Raw genomic sequence first — 6,569 nt, forward strand, 5'->3', positions numbered from 1 at the left:
AAAGAAACTGCTTGGCCTTTGATAGGATAGAAAATTAGGTAGGCGGAGTAAACAGAACAGAATGCTGGGAAGAAGGCAGTGGGCCAGACACCATGCCTCTCCTCTCCAAGCAGTCGCCATAGCTCTCCTCTCCAAGATGGATGCAAATTAAGATCTTACCAGTAAGCTATCACCTCATGGTGCTACACAGAATACTAGATATGGGTTAATCAAGATGTGAAAGTTAGCCAGTAAGAGGCTAAAGCTAATGGGCCAAGCAGTGTTTAAAAGAATACAGTTTCTCTGGATCCCACCCCTCTATCTGCAGGACCCTGAAACGTAATGATCCTGCAACAACCCCTGGAGCGAGGCCCCCCAAGTCGGGACCCATGGGCCACCACTGGGGTGGCTCGCGGCCTGGACGCCAGGGAGCCCTTGCACAAGCAGTTTCTTTCCGAGGAGAACATGGCCACCCACTTCTCTCGACTCAGCCTACATAATGACCACCCCTACTGCAGTCCCTCTGTGACTTTCCCCCAGGTCCTGCCACCACTCAGGAGCTCTTGCCCAGAGCTGCTTCTGTGGCGCTATCCTGGGAGCCTGATCCCTGAGGCCCTCAGGCTACTGAGGCTGGGGGATACCCCCAGTCTCTTCTACCCTGCATCCCCAGCTGGGGACATCATGGAGCTCTAAGTACTGACAGCCAGTGTCCCTTTCCACCTTGTTCCCTGACAACAAAGACCAGCAAATCCCCCACAACCCCCCCCAGAAAGAAGACGTCCTTCCCCCTGTAACAGGATAGATGATACTGAACTCAGAGAAACCCTGAATGGGAGGGGCAGCAGCTTGGGAAGGGGAAAGTGTCACCCTATTAGAGAATAAAGATTTCTGAGCAGAAAAAAAAAAAAAGAATACAGTTTCTGTGTAATTATTTTGGGTAAAGCTAGCGGGTGCAGGAGCCGGGTAGCGGGACGCAGCCCCGCTCCCACCATCTACAATATATTCTTAAATCTAGATACTTATATGGGAAAAATATGGCATTTTGTCTCCTTTTTATATATTTTATTTTATTATTATTGCAATGGTTTAGATAAAATGCTGCAGTTCCTCAAGGGGAAGCAGCAGGCCACAAGGGGCAGCCAGGTCCCACGAGGAGCCGTGGGTGGGAGACAGAGACAGATAGGCATGCCATGAAGAGAGAGGGTTTGGGTATAGTTTATTCAGTGGATTATGGAAGAAAAGGGAAGGAAGAGAGAGAGAGAGAGAGAGAGAGAGAGAGAGAGAGAGAGAAACAGAGAAAGAGAGAGAGGAGGAGGAGAGAAGAGGAGGGAGCAACCACCTCTTCCAAAGAAGAGACAGGGCAGAGATAGTATAGCAGGCTAGAAACAAAGGAGGGAAGAGTGGGGCTTGTCTCTTAAAGGGACAGGACAGACCATTACCATTATTATTTTAAAATTATGTCTATATGCATGTGTCTGTCTGTGTGTTCATGCATGTGAATACAATGTTTGCCAAGGCCAGAAGAAGGTATGGGATCTCTAAGAGATAAAGTTACATGCAGTTATGTGCTGTCTGACATGGGTGTTGGTAATCAAATTTAGGTCCTTTGGGAGAAAAATATGTGATCTTAACCACTGTGCCATATCTCCATCACTTACGTTCCACTTCTTGTAGAATAGAAGAAATAGAAGGAAATCTGGGGAAAAGCAATTGTGCACAGGGGTGAGAGGAGCTGCGCATGTGCACTCCACCTGTTTGTGCATGTGCAGATCTCTGTTTTTATTATTGTCCAAACTCATTTGCATGTAAGTGCAGGCGTAGATCAACACAGATGCAACCAGATATAGTGGTGAATGCCCATAATACCAGCACTCAGCAGGCAGATCTCTGTAAGCTTGCGGTTGGCCTGATCTACATAGCAAGTTCTAGGCCAGCCAGAGCTACATAGTGAGGGTATCTCAAAATTAAAACCAAAACCAAACAACAACAATAACAATAAACTTAACAAACATAGATATTGCTGGGCAGAAAGATCTATATTCTTCTAAGATTTTTCTTTTGTTTTATTTTATATATATAGGCGTTTTGCTTGCATGAATGTCTGTGTTTTTCATTCATGCCAAGTGCTTTTGAAAGACAGAGAGGGCAATGGATTCCTTAGAGCTGGAGTGCAGATGGTTGTAAACTGCTGTGTGGGTGCTGGGAATTGAACCAAAGTCCCTGGAAAAGCAACAAGTGCTCTTAACCACTAAGCCACCTCTTCAACCTGAGATGTATATCATTGAATATACATACATTCATAAATACACTTGAGTTTTGTCCATCTGGCACTGGTCTGGCCACACAGTCTGATGTCTGAAGTTACCCTAAGAAGGTAATAAATAACCAAGAGGCAAATGAGTGGGCCCTTGTTACTGAGGCCCAGGGTGTTGTACTCAGAACAGAGTGACACCTCTGCAGGCCCAAGCAGGTGGGAAGCTCCTTCAGCACTGGGCTTGCGTTTCAGCACACTGCATGGGAAAGGTGAGGTATGCTGAGCCTGTGCAGAGACCGATGGGCACGACAGCCAGGAGGAGCAGAGGGCACCATGACAGGACAGTGGTGGAGAAGCCAAACTGAGTCAAACCAAGGAAGCATCTCAAGTGCTGGCTGAGGAATGCAGGGTTGGGCAAATGGACTACCGAAGTTATTGAATAAAAGTGCGATCTGTTGAGCTTCCCTTGTTTCTGTGTACACTTACCCATCCCTTGCCCTCTAAACTCCAGGCCTCACACCCCCTCAAGGTACTCTCAGAAAAAGATCTGTCTTCCTTGCTTACTTATTTCATGTATGAGAGTTCTCCCTTTGTAGCCAAGGTTGGCCTGGAATTTACTATGAAGTCCCGGCTGGCCTTCAATTTGTGCAATCCCCCTCCCAAGTGCTGAGATTACAGCCATGAATGACATCTCTGGCTGCATTCTTTTTGTAATAAGTTGACAAGTAGTTAAAAGCTAGTCAATTGAAATTACTCCTAGGATAGAGTTGTGACTCATTGGTAGGGTGCTAACCTAGTGTGTGAAGCCCTGGGTTTAGAAACTGGCAGTGATCCTGTAATCCCAGCATTTAGAAAGTGGAGGCAGAGAGATCAGAAGTTCAAAGACATCTCCTCTATGTTGAGAGTTTAGGTCAGCCTGAAGATCTTGTCCCAAAAGATTAAAAAAAAAAAAGTATTGGGAGATGGAGAGATGGCTCAGTGGTTAAGAACACTTTCTGTCTATAATGAAAACCAGAATTCATTTCTGCATTCATGCTGGGCTTCTGATAAATGCCTGTAATTTCAACTTCAAGGAATCAGATGTCTTCTTTCCTCTTCAAGTACACATACACACATATCCCCAAACCCTGAAACAAAACCAAAAACCTTAGGTAGAAAGTGATTTCTTACAATTTTAACCTTGCTAGTTTCAAAACCAGGGTAAAGAATGTAATCCTGTCATTTGTAATCATGTGGATGGTCCTGAAAGTCATTATGTTAAGGGAAACAAGCCAGACACAGAAAGACAAAGGCCACACGACCTCACTCATGTGTGAGACCCAGAAAAGCCGAGCTCATTGGAATGGAGAGTGGAATAGTTAATACTGCAGGCTGCCGAGAGGCTGGATAAAGGGAACACATTCACGGTCAGCTAAGCACACACACGGCAGCTGTGCTGTCAGAATGACTACAGATAACACATTCAAACCAGCCACAAGAAAAGGATGAAAGCTCGCATCGTAAAGAAACGGCAAATGCTTGAGACGAAGGCTGAGCTAAGTCATCTGAGCTGATCAGTAGAGAGTCAGTACCACAGTGTTCCATGGGACACTGTAAGGATAGGCAGCTATTATCAGTCAACAAGGAGGACAGAAAGCTGCTTGTCCAAATCAGGATAAGACTCAATCATTTGGACAATGGGAAGCTGACTCTTGCTCCCAGGTCCCACAGTTGAGCAGGCCTGGGCTGCTCTGAGCTGTCTAGGCTGTGGATTTATTTGTTACCCAATAAACTCCTCCAGTTCTGAATCTAGCCTGCTGCTCCTCTTCTCCCAGAGCAGCTGGCTGGCTCCCACAGTCTCCTTGGCAGTGGAAGCCTGGATATTTCTAGCATGCAGGACGTGTCTAGCTCACTGGCTCATAGGCTCAGGCATGGGCTTCCCTCCAGACTCAGAAGGCAGACTCCTCCCTCCTCAAGATCCTCCCTGTCCCTCCCTCTCCCTCCTCAAGATCCCCTCCCTCCCTCCCCTCTCCCTCCCTCCTCCCTCCCTCCTTCCCTCCCCACCTCTCTCTCCTGTCTTCCCCAGGACTTGTTATATAGCTTCGGATGGTCTGAAACTTACTCTGTAGACCAGGCTAGATTTGAACTTGTACCTCTGCCTCCTGGTTGCTGGGATTACATCATGGATTACTGTGCCAGGCTTTGGCTGCTTCTCTTCAAAGCCACAAGCTATTTCATGGATTTGACCCAGGAGCTAGAGTCTCCCACATAGGTTCTGATAGCTCAAATCTTGTCTTTTTTCTTTTTTCTCTTTCTTTCTTTCTTTCTTTCTTTCTTTCTTTCTTTCTTTCTTTCTTTCTTTCTTTTCTTGCTCATCATTTTTCTTGGAGCATGATTAATAAAAACTCAGAGAGAGAAATTGGGGTTCAACCTGAAGAACTGAAAAGCAAAGCAGCCAGACACTGGCTCTTACCTCTACCTCAGTCTGAAATGGTGATCCTGCCTTCTGGAATCTCAGAACGAGACCGTGTCTTGAGAGCTGTTTCCTCCCATTTTATATCCTCCTTAGGGCTGGGATTAAAGGCGTGGACCAACATGATTAAACTCATAAACTGCCCGGTTTCTATGGCAACAAGTGCAGCTACTGGGATTAAAGGTGCGAGTCATTGTAGCACCTGGGATTAAAGGAGTGTGTTACCATAACTTGGTCTGTAAGGCTGACCAGTGGAACTGTTTTACTCTCAGATCTTCAGGCAGTCTTTATTTATTAAATACAACTGAAATGCCACTACACTTCCTGGAAGATCAAAGAACTTTATTGTCACCCTGACTAGATTTGGAACCACTTTGGAGAAATACCTCTGGATTCACTTTCAGGGGTGTTTCTTGAGTTGTAACTGAGGAGGGAATATTTACCCTGAATGTGGCAATACCACTCTGTGGACTTGGGGCAGGGGCTGAATAAAAGGACACAGTGCTCTGAGCACCAGTGTTCCTGTCTACTTCCTGATGCAGACACACTGAGGTCATCCCCTCACACCTCATGGCCTCCCCTCCGTGATGGACTGTGGGCCAAGTTACACCGTCCATTCTTAAGTGACTTTGACAAGCATTTTGTCACAGCAAGGAAAAAGATAACTGACACATGTTCTAAAGTTTATCCAAGGAATAGGAGAGAAGATGAAGTATTTACACATTTGTTCAACCCTTCACCCATCTCTTCACACTTCTGTCTTGGTTATTTTCTACTGCTATGACAAAACACAGTGACAACAGCAACTTAATAAAAGAAAGTACTTAGTTTGGCTCATGGTTTCAGGGAGCAAGAGTTCATGATGGCAGAGTAAAGGAACAGCTGAGAGGTCACATCTTGATTCATAACCATGACACAGAGAGAAGTTGCAAGTAAGTGCACACTCGGAATTACACTGAGTCTTTTGAAACATCGAAGCCTGTCCCTGTGACAGATCACCAATACGGCCACACCTCCAAAACAATCCCATCAACTAGGATCCATATCCATCCATCCATCCATCCATCCACCCACCCATCCATCTGGTCATCTAATCATTTAAGTGGCAATAAATAGTAGACCAAGTACATAGAATATGGTACTTCCCTGATGCTGAGGTAGAACATGTTACCTAGTTAGTGGAAGGTAGTAAAATGTGGCACAGGTAAAAATCCTCTAGTTGCAGGATGGAGGCTGTAATCCTTGGACTTTTACTTGTGATGTGTGTGTTTCAGCCCACACACTTGAGGCCTTACCATGCAGTCTCAGTATCTGTTGCTTAGCCCACGAGCTGGTCTGCCATCGGAGCCCAATGAATGAAATGCAGAAGGAAAGGCTAGTGACAATGAAGCAGAATATTGTAAACAAGGATCAATGATGGCCCGGAAGAGGTGAGATACGTTCAGTGTTGTCTCTGCCTTATGGGATACAGAGCCTGGACCAAGCTGTCCCTGTTGCTCCCTTCTATCACCTGGTTATGTCTCCCTACTCTAGACCCAGTATTCACAGGTGAACAGTGAAGGGGTCAAGCTTTCTTCAAACCTGATCCAGTTGGAGCCCAAACATTCGATGATAACAGCCTAGTGCTTGATGATGTTCCCCAGAAAGATCTTGCCGTGGTTTCATGGCTTCTAGTCAGCCCTTGCTGCATATTAATTATCAATTAAACATAAATCATCCATGGGAAGCTTCAGGCTCCTCCAGGACTCTGTGAGTTGCCTAGAAAACATGGCAGGAGCTCATTCGAGCTGGGAACGAGTAGACAGTGCAGCTGCCCCTTCTCGGCCTCTTTCGGTTCATATTGTTTGAAGTCCAGGTTTTTAAACTATTGCCTTAGTTACAGGT

At 45.8% G+C, this 6,569-nt stretch overlaps 1 pseudogene; it reads left to right on the top strand.

Moving 5' to 3' along the window:
- The first annotated feature begins 321 nt into the window (after positions 1-321).
- LOC101983982 lies at positions 322-672 on the top strand (annotated as a pseudogene).
- Positions 673-6,569: the final 5,897 nt, after the last annotated feature.

The sequence above is a fragment of the Microtus ochrogaster genome, unplaced genomic scaffold (genome assembly GCF_000317375.1).
Source record: "Microtus ochrogaster isolate Prairie Vole_2 unplaced genomic scaffold, MicOch1.0 UNK89, whole genome shotgun sequence".
Lineage (NCBI taxonomy): Eukaryota > Metazoa > Chordata > Mammalia > Rodentia > Cricetidae > Microtus > Microtus ochrogaster.